This window comes from Ranitomeya imitator, chromosome 2, assembly GCF_032444005.1.
Source record: "Ranitomeya imitator isolate aRanImi1 chromosome 2, aRanImi1.pri, whole genome shotgun sequence".
Classification (NCBI taxonomy): Eukaryota; Metazoa; Chordata; class Amphibia; order Anura; family Dendrobatidae; genus Ranitomeya; species Ranitomeya imitator.
The window spans coordinates 314,543,561-314,565,229 of NC_091283.1; the positions used below are offsets into that span (position 1 = coordinate 314,543,561).

At 59.1% G+C, this 21,669-nt stretch overlaps 2 protein-coding genes across 2 annotated transcripts in view; both read right to left on the reverse strand.

Annotated features, from left to right (window-relative positions):
• Nucleotides 1-21,669, reverse strand: part of LOC138663424 (oocyte zinc finger protein XlCOF6-like) — a 394,108-nt gene that overhangs the window by 321,514 nt on the left and 50,925 nt on the right. The window lies entirely within an intron of this gene.
• Nucleotides 1-21,669, reverse strand: part of LOC138663429 (gastrula zinc finger protein XlCGF57.1-like) — a 33,295-nt gene that overhangs the window by 9,464 nt on the left and 2,162 nt on the right. The window lies entirely within an intron of this gene.

The following is a 21,669-nucleotide window of genomic DNA, read 5'->3' on the forward strand; positions in this document are numbered from 1 at the left end:
CGCACTCCACATAGAGAATAATGGGGCCTCCAGCACCGACCTCCACCCGCAGAGCCGCACTCCACATAGAGAATAATGGAGCCTTCAGCACTGACCTCCACATAGAGAATAATGGAGCCTCCAGCACCGACCTCCACCCGCAGAGCCGCACTCCACATAGAGAATAATGGAGCCTCCAGCACCGACCTCCACCCGCAGAGCCGCACTCCACATAGAGAATAATGGAGCCTCCAGCACCGACCTCCACCTGCAGAGCCGCACTCCACATAGAGAATAATGGAGCCTCCAGCACCGACCTCCACCCGCAGAGCTGCACTCCACATAGAGAATAATGGAGCCTCCAGCACCTACCTCCACCCGCAGAGCTGCACTCCACATAGAGAATAATGGAACCTCCAGCACCGACCTCCACCCGCACTCCACATAGAGAATAATGGAGCCTCCAGCACTGACCTCCACCCGCAGAGCCGCACTCCACATAGAGAATAATGGAGCCTCCAGCACCGACCTCCACCCGCAGAGCCGCACTCCACATAGAGAATAATGGAGCCTCCAGCACCGACCTCCACCCGCAGAGCCGCACTCCACATAGAGAATAATGGGGCCTCCAGCACCGACCTCCACCCGCAGAGCCGCACTCCACATAGAGAATAATGGAGCCTCCAGCACCGACCTCCACCCGCACTCCACATAGAGAATAATGGGGCCTCCAGCACCGACCTCCACCCGCAGAGCCGCACTCCACATAGAGAATAATGGAACCTCCAGCACCGACCTCCACCCGCAGAGCCGCACTCCACATAGAGAATCATGGAGCCTCCAGCACCGACCTCCAACCGCAGAGCCGCACTCCACATAGAGAATAATGGAGCCTCCAGCACCGACCTCCACCCGCAGAGCCACACTCCACATAGAGAATAATGGATCCTCCAGCACCGACCTCCACCCGCAGAGCCGCACTCCACATAGAGAATAATGGAGCCTCCAGCACCGACCTCCACCCGCAGAGCTGCACTCCACATAGAGAATAATGGAGCCTCCAGCACCGACCTCCACCCGCAGAGCCGCACTCCACATAGAGAATAATGGAGCCTCCAGCACCGACCTCCACCCACAGAGCCGCACTCCACATAGAGAACAATGGAGCCTCCAGCACCGACCTCCACCCGCAGAGCCGCACTCCACATAGAGAATAATGGAGCCTCCAGCACCGACCTCCACCCGCAGAGCAACACTCCACAGAGAATAATGGAGCCTCCAGCACCGACCTCCACCCGCAGAGCTGCACTCCACATAGAGAATAATGGGGCCTCCAGCACCGACCTCCACCCGCAGAGCCGCACTCCACATAGAGAATAATGGAGCCTCCAGCACCGACCTCCACCCGCAGAGCCGCACTCCACATAGAGAATAATGGAGCCTCCAGCACCGACCTCCACCCGCACACCACATAGAGAATAATGGAGCCTCCAGCACCGACCTCCACATAGAGAATAATGGAGCCTCCAGCACCGACCTCCACCCGCACACGACATAGAGAATAATGGGGCCTCCAGCACCGACCTCCACCCGCAGAGCCGCACTCCACATAGAGAATAATGGAGCCTCCAGCACCGACCTCCACCCGCAGAGCAACACTCCACATAGAGAATAATGGAGCCTCCAGCACCGACCTCCACCCGCAGAGCCGCACTCCACATAGAGAATAATGGGGCCTCCAGCACTGACCTCCACCCGCAGAGCCACACTCCACATAGAGAATAATGGAGCCTCCAGCACCGACCTCCACCCGCAGAGCCGCACTCCACATAGAGAATAATGGAGCTTCCAGCACCGACCTCCACCCGCAGAGCCGCACTCCACATAGAGAATAATGGAGCCTCCAGCACCGACCTCCACCCGCAGAGCCGCACTCCACATAGAGAATAATGGAGCCTCCAGCACCGACCTCCACCCGCAGAGCCGCACTCCACATAGAGAATAATGGAGCCTCCAGCACCGACCTCCACCCGCAGAGCCGCACTCCACATAGAGAATAATGGAGCCTCCAGCACCTACCTCCACCCGCAGAGCCGCACTCCACATAGAGAATAATGGAGCCTCCAGCACCTACCTCCACCCGCAGAGCCGCACTCCACATAGAGAATAATGGGGCCTCCAGCACCTACCTCCACCCGCAGAGCCGCACTCCACATAGAGAATAATGGAGCCTCCAGCACCTACCTCCACCTGCAGAGCCGCACTCCACATAGAGAATAATGGAGCCTCCAGCACCGACCTCCACCCGCAGAGCCGCACTCCACATAGAGAATAATGGAGCCTCCAGCACCGACCTCCACCCGCAGAGCCGCACTCCACATAAAGAATAATGGAGCCTCCAGCACCGACCTCCACCCGCAGAGCCGCACTGCACAGAGAATAATGAAGCCTTCAGCACCGACCTCCACCCGCAGAGCCGCACTCCACATAGAGAATAATGGAGCCTCCAGCACCGACCTCCACCCGCACACCACATAGAGAATAATGGAGCCTCCAGCACCGACCTCCACATAGAGAATAATGGAGCCTCCAGCACCGACCTCCACCCGCACTCCACATAGAGAATAATGGAGCCTCCAGCACCGACCTCCACCCGCACACGACATAGAGCATAATGGGGCCTCCAGCACCGACCTCCACCCGCAGAGCCGCACTCCACATAGAGAATAATGGAGCCTCCAGCACCGACCTCCACCCGCAGAGCCGCACTCCACATAGAGAATAATGGAGCCTCCAGCACCGACCTCCACCCGCAGAGCCGCACTCCACATAGAGAATAATGGAGCCTCCAGCACCAACCTCCACCCCCAGAGCCGCACTCCACATAGAGAATAATGGAGCCTCCAGCACCGACCTCCACCCGCAGAGCCGCACTCCACATAGAGAATAATGGAGCCTCCAGCACCGACCTCCACCCGCAGAGCATCACTCCACATAGAGAATAATGGATCCTCCAGCACCGACCTCCACCCGCAGAGCCGCACTCCACATAGAGAATAATGGAGCCTCCGGCACCGACCTCCACCCGCAGAGCCGCACTCCACATAGAGAATAATGGAGCCTCCGGCACCGACCTCCACCCGCAGAGCCGCACTCCACATAGAGAAAAATGGAGCCTCCAGCACCGACCTCCACCCGCAGAGCCGCACTCCACATAGAGAATGGAGCCTCCAGCACCGACCTCCACCCGCAGAGCCGCACTCCACATAGAGAATAATGGAATCTCCAGCACCGACCTCCACCCGCAGAGCCGCACTCCACATAGAGAATAATGGGGCCTCCAGCACCGACCTCCACCCGCAGAGCCACACTCCACATAGAGAATAATGGATCCTCCAGCACCGACCTCCACCCGCAGAGCCGCATTCCACATAGAGAATAATGGAGCCTCCAGCACCGACCTCCACCCGCAGAGCTGCACTCCACATAGAGAATAATGGAGCCTCCAGCACCGACCTCCACCCACAGAGCCGCACTCCACATAGAGAATAATGGGGCCTCCAGCATCGACCTCCACCCGCAGAGCCGCACTCCACATAGAGAATAATGGGGCCTCCAGCACCGACCTCCACCCGCAGAGCCGCACTCCACATAGAGAATAATGGAGCCTCCAGCACCGACCTCCACATAGAGAATAATGGGGCCTCCAGCACCGACCTCCACCCGCAGAGCCGCACTCCACATAGAGAATAATGGAGCCTCCAGCACCGACCTCCACCCGCAGAGCAGCACTCCACATAGAGAATAATGGGGCCTCCAGCACTGACCTCCACCCGCAGAGCCACACTCCACATAGAGAATAATGGAGCCTCCAGCACCGACCTCCACCCGCAGAGCCACACTCCACATAGAGAATAATGGAGCCTCCAGCACCGACCTCCACCCGCAGAGCCGCACTCCACATAGAGAATAATGGAGCCTCCAGCACCGACCTCCACCCGCAGAGCCGCACTGCACAGAGAATAATGAAGCCTTCAGCACCGACCTCCACCCGCAGAGCCGCACTCCACATAGAGAATAATGGAGCCTCCAGCACCGACCTCCACCCGCAGAGCCGCACTCCACATAGAGAATAATGGAGCCTCCAGCACCGACCTCCACCCGCAGAGCCGCACTCCACATAGAGAATAATGGAGCCTCCAGCACCGACCTCCACCCCCAGAGCCGCACTCCACATAGAGAATAATGGAGCCTCCAGCACCGACCTCCACCCGCAGAGCCGCACTCCACATAGAGAATAATGGAGCCTCCAGCACCGACCTCCACCCGCAGAGCCGCACTCCACATAGAGAATAATGGAGCCTCCAGCACCGACCTCCACCCGCAGAGCAGCACTCCACATAGAGAATAATGGATCCTCCAGCACCGACCTCCACCCGCAGAGCCGCACTCCACATAGAGAATAATGGAGCCTCCGGCACCGACCTCCACCCGCAGAGCCGCACTCCACATAGAGAATAATGGAGCCTCCGGCACCGACCTCCACCCGCAGAGCCGCACTCCACATAGAGAAAAATGGAGCCTCCAGCACCGACCTCCACCCGCAGAGCCGCACTCCACATAGAGAATGGAGCCTCCAGCACCGACCTCCACCCGCAGAGCCGCACTCCACATAGAGAATAATGGAATCTCCAGCACCGACCTCCACCCGCAGAGCCGCACTCCACATAGAGAATAATGGAGCCTCCAGCACCGACCTCCACCCGCAGAGCCGCACTCCACATAGAGAATAATGGGGCCTCCAGCACCGACCTCCACCCGCAGAGCCACACTCCACATAGAGAATAATGGATCCTCCAGCACCGACCTCCACCCGCAGAGCCGCATTCCACATAGAGAATAATGGAGCCTCCAGCACCGACCTCCACCCGCAGAGCTGCACTCCACATAGAGAATAATGGAGCCTCCAGCACCGACCTCCACCCACAGAGCCGCACTCCACATAGAGAATAATGGAGCCTCCAGCACCGACCTCCACCCGCAGAGCCGCACTCCACATAGAGAATAATGGGGCCTCCAGCACCGACCTCCACCCGCAGAGCCGCACTCCACATAGAGAATAATGGAGCCTCCAGCACCGACCTCCACATAGAGAATAATGGGGCCTCCAGCACCGACCTCCACCCGCAGAGCCGCACTCCACATAGAGAATAATGGAGCCTCCAGCACCGACCTCCACCCGCAGAGCAGCACTGCACAGAGAATAATGAAGCCTCCAGCACCGACCTCCACCCGCAGAGCCGCACTGCACAGAGAATAATGAAGCCTTCAGCACCGACCTCCACCCGCAGAGCCGCACTCCACATAGAGAATAATGGAGCCTCCAGCACCGACCTCCACCCGCAGAGCCGCACTCCACATAGAGAATAATGGAGCCTCCAGCACCGACCTCCACCCGCAGAGCCGCACTGCACAGAGAATAATGAAGCCTTCAGCACCGACCTCCACCCGCAGAGCCGCACTCCACATAGAGAATAATGGAGCCTCCAGCACCGACCTCCACATAGAGAATAATGGAGCCTCCAGCACCGACCTCCACCCGCACACGACATAGAGCATAATGGGGCCTCCAGCACCGACCTCCACCCGCAGAGCCGCACTCCACATAGAGAATAATGGAGCCTCCAGCACCGACCTCCACCCGCAGAGCCGCACTCCACATAGAGAATAATAGAGCCTCCAGCACCGACCTCCACCCCCAGAGCCGCACTCCACATAGAGAATAATGGAGCCTCCAGCACCGACCTCCACCCGCAGAGCCGCACTCCACATAGAGAATAATGGAGCCTCCAGCACCGACCTCCACCCGCAGAGCAGCACTCCACATAGAGAATAATGGATCCTCCAGCACCGACCTCCACCCGCAGAGCCGCACTCCACATAGAGAATAATGGAGCCTCCGGCACCGACCTCCACCCGCAGAGCCGCACTCCACATAGAGAAAAATGGAGCCTCCAGCACCGACCTCCACCCGCAGAGCCGCACTCCACATAGAGAATGGAGCCTCCAGCACCGACCTCCACCCGCAGAGCCGCACTCCACATAGAGAATAATGGAATCTCCAGCACCGACCTCCACCCGCAGAGCCGCACTCCACATAGAGAATAATGGAGCCTCCAGCACCGACCTCCACCCGCAGAGCCGCACTCCACATAGAGAATAATGGGGCCTCCAGCACCGACCTCCACCCGCAGAGCCACACTCCACATAGAGAATAATGGATCCTCCAGCACCGACCTCCACCCGCAGAGCCGCATTCCACATAGAGAATGATGGAGCCTCCAGCACCGACCTCCACCCGCAGAGCTGCACTCCACATAGAGAATAATGGAGCCTCCAGCACCGACCTCCACATAGAGAATAATGGGGCCTCCAGCACCGACCTCCACCCGCAGAGCCGCACTCCACATAGAGAATAATGGAGCCTCCAGCACCGACCTCCACATAGAGAATAATGGGGCCTCCAGCACCGACCTCCACCCGCAGAGCCGCACTCCACATAGAGAATAATGGAGCCTCCAGCACCGACCTCCACCCGCAGAGCAACACTCCACATAGAGAATAATGGAGCCTCCAGCACCGACCTCCACCCGCAGAGCAGCACTCCACATAGAGAATAATGGGGCCTCCAGCACTGACCTCCACCCGCAGAGCCACACTCCACATAGAGAATAATGGAGCCTCCAGCACCGACCTCCACCCGCAGAGCCACACTCCACATAGAGAATAATGGAGCCTCCAGCACCGACCTCCACCCGCAGAGCCGCACTCCACATAGAGAATAATGGAGCCTCCAGCACCGACCTCCACCCGCAGAGCCGCACTCCACATAGAGAATAATGGAGCCTCCAGCACCGACCTCCACCCGCAGAGCCGCACTGCACAGAGAATAATGAAGCCTTCAGCACCGACCTCCACCCGCAGAGCCGCACTCCACATAGAGAATAATGGAGCCTCCAGCACCGACCTCCACCCGCACACCACATAGAGAATAATGGGGCCTCCAGCACCGACCTCCACCCGCACACCACATAGAGAATAATGGAGCCTCCAGCACCGACCTCCACCCGCAGAGCCGCACTCCACATAGAGAATAATGGAGCCTCCAGCACCGACCTCCACCCGCAGAGCCGCACTCCACATAGAGAATAATGGAGCCTCCAGCACCGACCTCCACCCGCAGAGCCGCACTCCACATAGAGAATAATGGGGCCTCCAGCACCTACCTCCACCCGCAGAGCCGCACTCCACATAGAGAATAATGGGGCCTCCAGCACCTACCTCCACCTGCAGAGCCGCACTCCACATAGAGAATAATGGAGCCTCCAGCACCGACCTCCACCCGCAGAGCCGCACTCCAGATAGAGAATAATGGAGCCTCCAGCACCGACCTCCACCCGCAGAGCCGCACTCCACATAGAGTATAATGGAGCCTCCAGCACCGACCTCCACCCGCAGAGCCGCACTGCACAGAGAATAATGAAGCCTTCAGCACCGACCTCCACCCGCAGAGCCGCACTCCACATAGAGAATAATGGAGCCTCCAGCACCGACCTCCACCCGCACACCACATAGAGAATAATGGAGCCTCCAGCACCGACCTCCACAGAGAATAATGGAGCCTCCAGCACCGACCTCCACCCGCACACGACATAGAGCATAATGGGGCCTCCAGCACCGACCTCCACCCGCAGAGCCGCACTCCACATAGAGAATAATGGAGCCTCCAGCACCGACCTCCACCCGCAGAGCCGCACTCCACATAGAGAATAATGGAGCCTCCAGCACCGACCTCCACCCCCAGAGCCGCACTCCACATAGAGAATAATGGAGCCTCCAGCACCGACCTCCACCCGCAGAGCCGCACTCCACATAGAGAATAATGGAGCCTCCAGCACCGACCTCCACCCGCAGAGCAGCACTCCACATAGAGAATAATGGATCCTCCAGCACCGACCTCCACCCGCAGAGCCGCACTCCACATAGAGAATAATGGAGCCTCCGGCACCGACCTCCACCCGCAGAGCCGCACTCCACATAGAGAATAATGGAGCCTCCGGCACCGACCTCCACCCGCAGAGCCGCACTCCACATAGAGAAAAATGGAGCCTCCAGCACCGACCTCCACCCGCAGAGCCGCACTCCACATAGAGAATGGAGCCTCCAGCACCGACCTCCACCCGCAGAGCCGCACTCCACATAGAGAATAATGGAATCTCCAGCACCGACCTCCACCCGCAGAGCCGCACTCCACATAGAGAATAATGGGGCCTCCAGCACCGACCTCCACCCGCAGAGCCACACTCCACATAGAGAATAATGGAGCCTCCAGCACCGACCTCCACCCGCAGAGCCGCACTCAACAGAGAATAATGGGGCCTCCAGCACCGACCTCCACCCGCAGAGCCGCACTCCACATAGAGAATAATGGAGCCTCCAGCACCGACCTCCACCCGCAGAGCCGCACTCCACATAGAGAATAATGGAGCCTCCAGCACCGACCTCCACCCGCAGAGCCGCACTCCACATAGAGAATAATGGAGCCTCCAGCACCGACCTCCACCCGCAGAGCCGCACTCCACATAGAGAATAATGGAGCCTCCAGCACCGACCTCCACCCGCAGAGCCGCACTCCACATAGAGAATAATGGAGCCTCCAGCACCTACCTCCACCCGCAGAGCTGCACTCCACATAGAGAATAATGGAGCCTCCAGCACCTACCTCCACCCGCAGAGCTGCACTCCACATAGAGAATAATGGGGCCTCCAGCACCGACCTCCACCCGCAGAGCCGCACTCCACATAGAGAATAATGGAGCCTCCAGCACCGACCTCCACCCGCAGAGCCGCACTCCACATAGAGAATAATGGAGCCTCCAGCACTGACCTCCACCCGCAGAGCCACACTCCACATAGAGAATAATGGAGCCTCCAGCACCTACCTCCACCCGCAGAGCCGCACTCCACATAGAGAATAATGGGGCCTCCAGCACCGACCTCCACCCGCAGAGCCGCACTCCACATAGAGAATAATGGAGCCTTCAGCACTGACCTCCACATAGAGAATAATGGAGCCTCCAGCACCGACCTCCACCCGCAGAGCCGCACTCCACATAGAGAATAATGGAGCCTCCAGCACCGACCTCCACCCGCAGAGCCGCACTCCACATAGAGAATAATGGAGCCTCCAGCACCGACCTCCACCTGCAGAGCCGCACTCCACATAGAGAATAATGGAGCCTCCAGCACCGACCTCCACCCGCAGAGCTGCACTCCACATAGAGAATAATGGAGCCTCCAGCACCTACCTCCACCCGCAGAGCTGCACTCCACATAGAGAATAATGGAACCTCCAGCACCGACCTCCACCCGCACTCCACATAGAGAATAATGGAGCCTCCAGCACTGACCTCCACCCGCAGAGCCGCACTCCACATAGAGAATAATGGAGCCTCCAGCACCGACCTCCACCCGCAGAGCCGCACTCCACATAGAGAATAATGGAGCCTCCAGCACCGACCTCCACCCGCAGAGCCGCACTCCACATAGAGAATAATGGGGCCTCCAGCACCGACCTCCACCCGCAGAGCCGCACTCCACATAGAGAATAATGGAGCCTCCAGCACCGACCTCCACCCGCACTCCACATAGAGAATAATGGGGCCTCCAGCACCGACCTCCACCCGCAGAGCCGCACTCCACATAGAGAATAATGGAACCTCCAGCACCGACCTCCACCCGCAGAGCCGCACTCCACATAGAGAATCATGGAGCCTCCAGCACCGACCTCCAACCGCAGAGCCGCACTCCACATAGAGAATAATGGAGCCTCCAGCACCGACCTCCACCCGCAGAGCCACACTCCACATAGAGAATAATGGATCCTCCAGCACCGACCTCCACCCGCAGAGCCGCACTCCACATAGAGAATAATGGAGCCTCCAGCACCGACCTCCACCCGCAGAGCTGCACTCCACATAGAGAATAATGGAGCCTCCAGCACCGACCTCCACCCGCAGAGCCGCACTCCACATAGAGAATAATGGAGCCTCCAGCACCGACCTCCACCCACAGAGCCGCACTCCACATAGAGAACAATGGAGCCTCCAGCACCGACCTCCACCCGCAGAGCCGCACTCCACATAGAGAATAATGGAGCCTCCAGCACCGACCTCCACCCGCAGAGCAACACTCCACAGAGAATAATGGAGCCTCCAGCACCGACCTCCACCCGCAGAGCTGCACTCCACATAGAGAATAATGGGGCCTCCAGCACCGACCTCCACCCGCAGAGCCGCACTCCACATAGAGAATAATGGAGCCTCCAGCACCGACCTCCACCCGCAGAGCCGCACTCCACATAGAGAATAATGGAGCCTCCAGCACCGACCTCCACCCGCACACCACATAGAGAATAATGGAGCCTCCAGCACCGACCTCCACATAGAGAATAATGGAGCCTCCAGCACCGACCTCCACCCGCACACGACATAGAGAATAATGGGGCCTCCAGCACCGACCTCCACCCGCAGAGCCGCACTCCACATAGAGAATAATGGAGCCTCCAGCACCGACCTCCACCCGCAGAGCAACACTCCACATAGAGAATAATGGAGCCTCCAGCACCGACCTCCACCCGCAGAGCCGCACTCCACATAGAGAATAATGGGGCCTCCAGCACTGACCTCCACCCGCAGAGCCACACTCCACATAGAGAATAATGGAGCCTCCAGCACCGACCTCCACCCGCAGAGCCGCACTCCACATAGAGAATAATGGAGCTTCCAGCACCGACCTCCACCCGCAGAGCCGCACTCCACATAGAGAATAATGGAGCCTCCAGCACCGACCTCCACCCGCAGAGCCGCACTCCACATAGAGAATAATGGAGCCTCCAGCACCGACCTCCACCCGCAGAGCCGCACTCCACATAGAGAATAATGGAGCCTCCAGCACCGACCTCCACCCGCAGAGCCGCACTCCACATAGAGAATAATGGAGCCTCCAGCACCTACCTCCACCCGCAGAGCCGCACTCCACATAGAGAATAATGGAGCCTCCAGCACCTACCTCCACCCGCAGAGCCGCACTCCACATAGAGAATAATGGGGCCTCCAGCACCTACCTCCACCCGCAGAGCCGCACTCCACATAGAGAATAATGGAGCCTCCAGCACCTACCTCCACCTGCAGAGCCGCACTCCACATAGAGAATAATGGAGCCTCCAGCACCGACCTCCACCCGCAGAGCCGCACTCCACATAGAGAATAATGGAGCCTCCAGCACCGACCTCCACCCGCAGAGCCGCACTCCACATAAAGAATAATGGAGCCTCCAGCACCGACCTCCACCCGCAGAGCCGCACTGCACAGAGAATAATGAAGCCTTCAGCACCGACCTCCACCCGCAGAGCCGCACTCCACATAGAGAATAATGGAGCCTCCAGCACCGACCTCCACCCGCACACCACATAGAGAATAATGGAGCCTCCAGCACCGACCTCCACATAGAGAATAATGGAGCCTCCAGCACCGACCTCCACCCGCACTCCACATAGAGAATAATGGAGCCTCCAGCACCGACCTCCACCCGCACACGACATAGAGCATAATGGGGCCTCCAGCACCGACCTCCACCCGCAGAGCCGCACTCCACATAGAGAATAATGGAGCCTCCAGCACCGACCTCCACCCGCAGAGCCGCACTCCACATAGAGAATAATGGAGCCTCCAGCACCGACCTCCACCCGCAGAGCCGCACTCCACATAGAGAATAATGGAGCCTCCAGCACCAACCTCCACCCCCAGAGCCGCACTCCACATAGAGAATAATGGAGCCTCCAGCACCGACCTCCACCCGCAGAGCCGCACTCCACATAGAGAATAATGGAGCCTCCAGCACCGACCTCCACCCGCAGAGCATCACTCCACATAGAGAATAATGGATCCTCCAGCACCGACCTCCACCCGCAGAGCCGCACTCCACATAGAGAATAATGGAGCCTCCGGCACCGACCTCCACCCGCAGAGCCGCACTCCACATAGAGAATAATGGAGCCTCCGGCACCGACCTCCACCCGCAGAGCCGCACTCCACATAGAGAAAAATGGAGCCTCCAGCACCGACCTCCACCCGCAGAGCCGCACTCCACATAGAGAATGGAGCCTCCAGCACCGACCTCCACCCGCAGAGCCGCACTCCACATAGAGAATAATGGAATCTCCAGCACCGACCTCCACCCGCAGAGCCGCACTCCACATAGAGAATAATGGGGCCTCCAGCACCGACCTCCACCCGCAGAGCCACACTCCACATAGAGAATAATGGATCCTCCAGCACCGACCTCCACCCGCAGAGCCGCATTCCACATAGAGAATAATGGAGCCTCCAGCACCGACCTCCACCCGCAGAGCTGCACTCCACATAGAGAATAATGGAGCCTCCAGCACCGACCTCCACCCACAGAGCCGCACTCCACATAGAGAATAATGGGGCCTCCAGCACCGACCTCCACCCGCAGAGCCGCACTCCACATAGAGAATAATGGGGCCTCCAGCACCGACCTCCACCCGCAGAGCCGCACTCCACATAGAGAATAATGGAGCCTCCAGCACCGACCTCCACATAGAGAATAATGGGGCCTCCAGCACCGACCTCCACCCGCAGAGCCGCACTCCACATAGAGAATAATGGAGCCTCCAGCACCGACCTCCACCCGCAGAGCAGCACTCCACATAGAGAATAATGGGGCCTCCAGCACTGACCTCCACCCGCAGAGCCACACTCCACATAGAGAATAATGGAGCCTCCAGCACCGACCTCCACCCGCAGAGCCACACTCCACATAGAGAATAATGGAGCCTCCAGCACCGACCTCCACCCGCAGAGCCGCACTCCACATAGAGAATAATGGAGCCTCCAGCACCGACCTCCACCCGCAGAGCCGCACTGCACAGAGAATAATGAAGCCTTCAGCACCGACCTCCACCCGCAGAGCCGCACTCCACATAGAGAATAATGGAGCCTCCAGCACCGACCTCCACCCGCAGAGCCGCACTCCACATAGAGAATAATGGAGCCTCCAGCACCGACCTCCACCCGCAGAGCCGCACTCCACATAGAGAATAATGGAGCCTCCAGCACCGACCTCCACCCCCAGAGCCGCACTCCACATAGAGAATAATGGAGCCTCCAGCACCGACCTCCACCCGCAGAGCAGCACTCCACATAGAGAATAATGGAGCCTCCAGCACCGACCTCCACCCGCAGAGCCGCACTCCACATAGAGAATAATGGAGCCTCCAGCACCGACCTCCACCCGCAGAGCAGCACTCCACATAGAGAATAATGGATCCTCCAGCACCGACCTCCACCCGCAGAGCCGCACTCCACATAGAGAATAATGGAGCCTCCGGCACCGACCTCCACCCGCAGAGCCGCACTCCACATAGAGAATAATGGAGCCTCCGGCACCGACCTCCACCCGCAGAGCCGCACTCCACATAGAGAAAAATGGAGCCTCCAGCACCGACCTCCACCCGCAGAGCCGCACTCCACATAGAGAATGGAGCCTCCAGCACCGACCTCCACCCGCAGAGCCGCACTCCACATAGAGAATAATGGAATCTCCAGCACCGACCTCCACCCGCAGAGCCGCACTCCACATAGAGAATAATGGAGCCTCCAGCACCGACCTCCACCCGCAGAGCCGCACTCCACATAGAGAATAATGGGGCCTCCAGCACCGACCTCCACCCGCAGAGCCACACTCCACATAGAGAATAATGGATCCTCCAGCACCGACCTCCACCCGCAGAGCCGCATTCCACATAGAGAATAATGGAGCCTCCAGCACCGACCTCCACCCGCAGAGCTGCACTCCACATAGAGAATAATGGAGCCTCCAGCACCGACCTCCACCCACAGAGCCGCACTCCACATAGAGAATAATGGAGCCTCCAGCACCGACCTCCACCCGCAGAGCCGCACTCCACATAGAGAATAATGGGGCCTCCAGCACCGACCTCCACCCGCAGAGCCGCACTCCACATAGAGAATAATGGAGCCTCCAGCACCGACCTCCACATAGAGAATAATGGGGCCTCCAGCACCGACCTCCACCCGCAGAGCCGCACTCCACATAGAGAATAATGGAGCCTCCAGCACCGACCTCCACCCGCAGAGCAGCACTGCACAGAGAATAATGAAGCCTCCAGCACCGACCTCCACCCGCAGAGCCGCACTGCACAGAGAATAATGAAGCCTTCAGCACCGACCTCCACCCGCAGAGCCGCACTCCACATAGAGAATAATGGAGCCTCCAGCACCGACCTCCACCCGCAGAGCCGCACTCCACATAGAGAATAATGGAGCCTCCAGCACCGACCTCCACCCGCAGAGCCGCACTGCACAGAGAATAATGAAGCCTTCAGCACCGACCTCCACCCGCAGAGCCGCACTCCACATAGAGAATAATGGAGCCTCCAGCACCGACCTCCACATAGAGAATAATGGAGCCTCCAGCACCGACCTCCACCCGCACACGACATAGAGCATAATGGGGCCTCCAGCACCGACCTCCACCCGCAGAGCCGCACTCCACATAGAGAATAATGGAGCCTCCAGCACCGACCTCCACCCGCAGAGCCGCACTCCACATAGAGAATAATAGAGCCTCCAGCACCGACCTCCACCCCCAGAGCCGCACTCCACATAGAGAATAATGGAGCCTCCAGCACCGACCTCCACCCCCAGAGCCGCACTCCACATAGAGAATAATGGAGCCTCCAGCACCGACCTCCACCCGCAGAGCCGCACTCCACATAGAGAATAATGGAGCCTCCAGCACCGACCTCCACCCGCAGAGCAGCACTCCACATAGAGAATAATGGATCCTCCAGCACCGACCTCCACCCGCAGAGCCGCACTCCACATAGAGAATAATGGAGCCTCCGGCACCGACCTCCACCCGCAGAGCCGCACTCCACATAGAGAAAAATGGAGCCTCCAGCACCGACCTCCACCCGCAGAGCCGCACTCCACATAGAGAATGGAGCCTCCAGCACCGACCTCCACCCGCAGAGCCGCACTCCACATAGAGAATAATGGAATCTCCAGCACCGACCTCCACCCGCAGAGCCGCACTCCACATAGAGAATAATGGAGCCTCCAGCACCGACCTCCACCCGCAGAGCCGCACTCCACATAGAGAATAATGGGGCCTCCAGCACCGACCTCCACCCGCAGAGCCACACTCCACATAGAGAATAATGGATCCTCCAGCACCGACCTCCACCCGCAGAGCCGCATTCCACATAGAGAATGATGGAGCCTCCAGCACCGACCTCCACCCGCAGAGCTGCACTCCACATAGAGAATAATGGAGCCTCCAGCACCGACCTCCACATAGAGAATAATGGGGCCTCCAGCACCGACCTCCACCCGCAGAGCCGCACTCCACATAGAGAATAATGGAGCCTCCAGCACCGACCTCCACATAGAGAATAATGGGGCCTCCAGCACCGACCTCCACCCGCAGAGCCGCACTCCACATAGAGAATAATGGAGCCTCCAGCACCGACCTCCACCCGCAGAGCAACACTCCACATAGAGAATAATGGAGCCTCCAGCACCGACCTCCACCCGCAGAGCAGCACTCCACATAGAGAATAATGGGGCCTCCAGCACTGACCTCCACCCGCAGAGCCACACTCCACATAGAGAATAATGGAGCCTCCAGCACCGACCTCCACCCGCAGAGCCACACTCCACATAGAGAATAATGGAGCTTCCAGCACCGACCTCCACCCGCAGAGCCGCACTCCACATAGAGAATAATGGAGCCTCCAGCACCGACCTCCACCCGCAGAGCCGCACTCCACATAGAGAATAATGGAGCCTCCAGCACCGACCTCCACCCGCAGAGCCGCACTGCACAGAGAATAATGAAGCCTTCAGCACCGACCTCCACCCGCAGAGCCGCACTCCACATAGAGAATAATGGAGCCTCCAGCACCGACCTCCACCCGCACACCACATAGAGAATAATGGGGCCTCCAGCACCGACCTCCACCCGCACACCACATAGAGAATAATGGAGCCTCCAGCACCGACCTCCACCCGCAGAGCCGCACTCCACATAGAGAATAATGGAGCCTCCAGCACCGACCTCCACCCGCAGAGCCGCACTCCACATAGAGAATAATGGAGCCTCCAGCACCGACCTCCACCCGCAGAGCCGCACTCCACATAGAGAATAATGGGGCCTCCAGCACCTACCTCCACCCGCAGAGCCGCACTCCACATAGAGAATAATGGGGCCTCCAGCACCTACCTCCACCTGCAGAGCCGCACTCCACATAGAGAATAATGGAGCCTCCAGCACCGACCTCCACCCGCAGAGCCGCACTCCAGATAGAGAATAATGGAGCCTCCAGCACCGACCTCCACCCGCAGAGCCGCACTCCACATAGAGTATAATGGAGCCTCCAGCACCGACCTCCACCCGCAGAGCCGCACTGCACAGAGAATAATGAAGCCTTCAGCACCGACCTCCACCCGCAGAGCCGCACTCCACATAGAGAATAATGGAGCCTCCAGCACCGACCTCCACCCGCACACCACATAGAGAATAATGGAGCCTCCAGCACCGACCTCCACAGAGAATAATGGAGCCTCCAGCACCGACCTCCACCCGCACACGACATAGAGCATAATGGGGCCTCCAGCACCGACCTCCACCCGCAGAGCCGCACTCCACATAGAGAATAATGGAGCCTCCAGCACCGACCTCCACCCGCAGAGCCGCACTCCACATAGAGAATAATGGAGCCTCCAGCACCGACCTCCACCCCCAGAGCCGCACTCCACATAGAGAATAATGGAGCCTCCAGCACCGACCTCCACCCGCAGAGCCGCACTCCACATAGAGAATAATGGAGCCTCCAGCACCGACCTCCACCCGCAGAGCAGCACTCCACATAGAGAATAATGGATCCTCCAGCACCGACCTCCACCCGCAGAGCCGCACTCCACATAGAGAATAATGGAGCCTCCGGCACCGACCTCCACCCGCAGAGCCGCACTCCACATAGAGAATAATGGAGCCTCCGGCACCGACCTCCACCCGCAGAGCCGCACTCCACATAGAGAAAAATGGAGCCTCCAGCACCGACCTCCACCCGCAGAGCCGCACTCCACATAGAGAATGGAGCCTCCAGCACCGACCTCCACCCGCAGAGCCGCACTCCACATAGAGAATAATGGAATCTCCAGCACCGACCTCCACCCGCAGAGCCGCACTCCACATAGAGAATAATGGGGCCTCCAGCACCGACCTCCACCCGCAGAGCCACACTCCACATAGAGAATAATGGATCCTCCAGCACCGACCTCCACCCGCAGAGCCGCATTCCACATAGAGAATAATGGAGCCTCCAGCACCGACCTCCACCCGCAGAGCTGCACTCCACATAGAGAATAATGGAGCCTCCAGCACCGACCTCCACCCACAGAGCCGCACTCCACATAGAGAATAATGGAGCCTCCAGCACCGACCTCCACCCGCAGAGCCGCACTCCACATAGAGAATAATGGGGCCTCCAGCACCGACCTCCACCCGCAGAGCCGCACTCCACATAGAGAATAATGGAGCCTCCAGCACCGACCTCCACATAGAGAATAATGGGGCCTCCAGCACCGACCTCCACCCGCAGAGCCGCACTCCACATAGAGAATAATGGAGCCTCCAGCACCGACCTCCACCCGCAGAGCCGCACTCCACATAGAGAATAATGGAGCCTCCAGCACCGACCTCCACCCGCAGAGCCGCACTGCACAGAGAATAATGAAGCCTTCAGCACCGACCTCCACCCGCAGAGCCGCACTCCACATAGAGAATAATGGAGCCTCCAGCACCGACCTCCACCCGCACACCACATAGAGAATAATAGAGCCTCCAGCACCGACCTCCACATAGAGAATAATGGAGCCTCCAGCACCGACCTCCACCCGCACACGACATAGAGCATAATGGGGCCTCCAGCACCGACCTCCACCCGCAGAGCCGCACTCCACATAGAGAATAATGGAGCCTCCAGCACCGACCTCCACCCGCAGAGCCGCACTCCACATAGAGAATAATGGAGCCTCCAGCACCGACCTCCACCCGCAGAGCCGCACTCCACATAGAGAATAATGGAGCCTCCAGCACCGACCTCCACCCGCAGAGCAGCACTCCACATAGAGAATAATGGATCCTCCAGCACCGACCTCCACCCGCAGAGCCGCACTCCACATAGAGAATAATGGAGCCTCCGGCACCGACCTCCACCCGCAGAGCCGCACTCCACATAGAGAAAAATGGAGCCTCCAGCACCGACCTCCACCCGCAGAGCCGCACTCCACATAGAGAATGGAGCCTCCAGCACAGACCTCCACCCGCAGAGCCGCATTCCACATAGAGAATAATGGAGCCTCCAGCACCGACCTCCACCCGCAGAGCTGCACTCCACATAGAGAATAATGGAGCCTCCAGCACCGACCTCCACCCACAGAGCCGCACTCCACATAGAGAATAATGGGGCCTCCAGCACCGACCTCCACCCGCAGAGCCGCACTCCACATAGAGAATAATGGAGCCTCCAGCACCGACCTCCACATAGAGAATAATGGGGCCTCCAGCACCGACCTCCACCCGCAGAGCCGCACTCCACATAGAGAATAATGGAGCCTCCAGCACCGACCTCCACCCGCAGAGCAACACTCCACATAGAGAATAATGGAGCCTCCAGCACCGACCTCCACCCGCAGAGCAGCACTCCACATAGAGAATAATGGAGCCTCCAGTACCGACCTCCACCCGCAGAGCCGCACTCCACATAGAGAATAATGGAGCCTCCAGCACCGACCTCCACCCGCAGAGCCGCACTGCACAGAGAATAATGAAGCCTTCAGCACCGACCTCCACCCGCAGAGCCGCACTCCACATAGAGAATAATGGAGCCTCCAGCACCGACCTCCACCCGCACACCACATAGAGAATAATGGAGCCTCCAGCACCGACCTCCACCCGCACACCACATAGAGAATAATGGAGCCTCCAGCACCGACCTCCACATAGAGAATAATGGAGCCTCCAGCACCGACCTCCACCCGCAGAGCCGCACTCCACATAGAGAATAATGGAGCCTCCAGCACCGACCTCCACCCGCAGAGCCACACTCCACATAGAGAATAATGGAGCCTCCAGCACCGACCTCCACCCGCAGAGCCGCACTCCACATAGAGAATAATGGAGCCTCCAGCACCGACCTCCACCCGCAGAACAACACTCCACATAGAGAATAATGGAGCCTCTAGCACCGACCTCCACCCGCAGAGCCGCACTCCACATAGAGAATAATGGGGCCTCCAGCACCGACCTCCACCCGCAGAGCCGCACTCCACATAGAGGATAATGGAGCCTCCAGCACCAACCTCCACCCGCAGAGCCGCACTGCACAGAGAATAATGGAGCCTCCAGCACCGACCTCCACCCGCAGAGCCGCACTCCACATAGAGAATAATGGAGCCTCCAGCACCGACCTCCACCCGCAGAGCCGCACTCCACATAGAGAATAATGGAGCCTCCAGCACCGACCTCCACCCGCAGAGCCGCACTCCACATAGAGAATAATGGAGCCTCCAGCACCTACCTCCACCCGCAGAGCCGCACTCCACATAGAGAATAATGGAGCCTCCAGCACCGACCTCCACCCGCAGAGCCGCACTCCACATAGAGAATAATGGAGCCTCCAGCACCGACCTCCACCCGCAGAACCACACTCCACATAGAGAATAATGGAGCCTCTAGCACCGACCTCCACCCGCAGAGCCGCACTCCACATAGAGAATAATGGGGCCTCCAGCACCGACCTCCACCCGCAGAGCCGCACTCCACATAGAGGATAATGGAGCCTCCAGCACCAACCTCCACCCGCAGAGCCGCACTGCACAGAGAATAATGGAGCCTCCAGCACCGACCTCCACCCGCAGAGCTGCACTCCACATAGAGAATAATGGAGCCTCCAGCACCGACCTCCACCCGCAGAGCCGCACTCCACATAGAGAATAATGGGGCCTCCAGCACCGACCTCCACCCGCAGAGCCGCACTCCACACAGAGAATAATGGAGCCTCCAGCACCGACCTCCACCCGCAGAGCCGCACTCCACATAGAGAATAATGGGGCCTCCAGCACCGACCTCCACCCGCAGAGCCGCACTCCACATAGAGAATAATGGGGCCTCCAGCACCGACCTCCACCCGCAGAGCCGCACTCCACATAGAGAATAATGGGGCCTCCAGCACCGACCTCCACCCGCAGAGCCGCACTCCACATAGAGAATAATGGAGCCTCCAGCACCGACCTCCACCCGCAGAGCCGCACTCCACATAGAGAATAATGGGGCCTCCAGCACCGACCTCCACCCGCAGAGCCGCACTCCACATAGAGGATAATGGAGCCTCCAGCACCAACCTCCACCCGCAGAGCCGCACTGCACAGAGAATAATGGAGCCTCCAGCACCGACCTCCACCCGCAGAGCTGCACTCCACATAGAGAATAATGGAGCCTCCAGCACCGACCTCCACCCGCAGAGCCGCACTCCACATAGAGAATAATGGGGCCTCCAGCACCGACCTCCACCCGCAGAGCCGCACTCCACACAGAGAATAATGGAGCCTCCAGCACCGACCTCCACCCACAGAGCCGCACTCCACATAGAGAATAATGGAGCCTCCAGCACCGACCTCCACCCGCAGAGCCGCACTCCACATAGAGAATCATGGAGCCTCCAGCACCGACCTCCACCCGCAGAGCCGCACTCCACATAGAGAATAATGGAGCCTCCAGCACCGACCTCCACCCGCAGAGCCGCACTCCACATAGAGAATAATGGAGCCTCCAGCACCGACCTCCACCCGCACACCACATAGAGAATAATGGAGCCTCCAGCACCGACCTCCACATAGAGAATAATGGAGCCTCCAGCACCGACCTCCACCCGCACACCACATAGAGAATAATGGAGCCTCCAGCACCGACCTCCACATAGAGAATAATGGAGCCTCCAGCACCGACCTCCACATAGAGAATAATGGGGCCTCCAGCACCGACCTCCACCCGCAGAGCCACACTCCACATAGAGAATAATGGATCCTCCAGCACCGACCTCCACCCGCAGAGCCGCATTCCACATAGAGAATAATGGAGCCTCCAGCACCGACCTCCACCCGCAGAGCTGCACTCCACATAGAGAATAATGGAGCCTCCAGCACCGACCTCCACCCACAGAGCCGCACTCCACATAGAGAATAATGGGGCCTCCAGCACCGACCTCCACCCGCAGAGCCGCACTCCACATAGAGAATAATGGAGCCTCCAGCACCGACCTCCACATAGAGAATAATGGGGCCTCCAGCACCGACCTCCACCCGCAGAGCCGCACTCCACATAGAGAATAATGGAGCCTCCAGCACCGACCTCCACCCGCAGAGCAACACTCCACATAGAGAATAATGGAGCCTCCAGCACCGACCTCCACCCGCAGAGCAGCACTCCACATAGAGAATAATGGAGCCTCCAGTACCG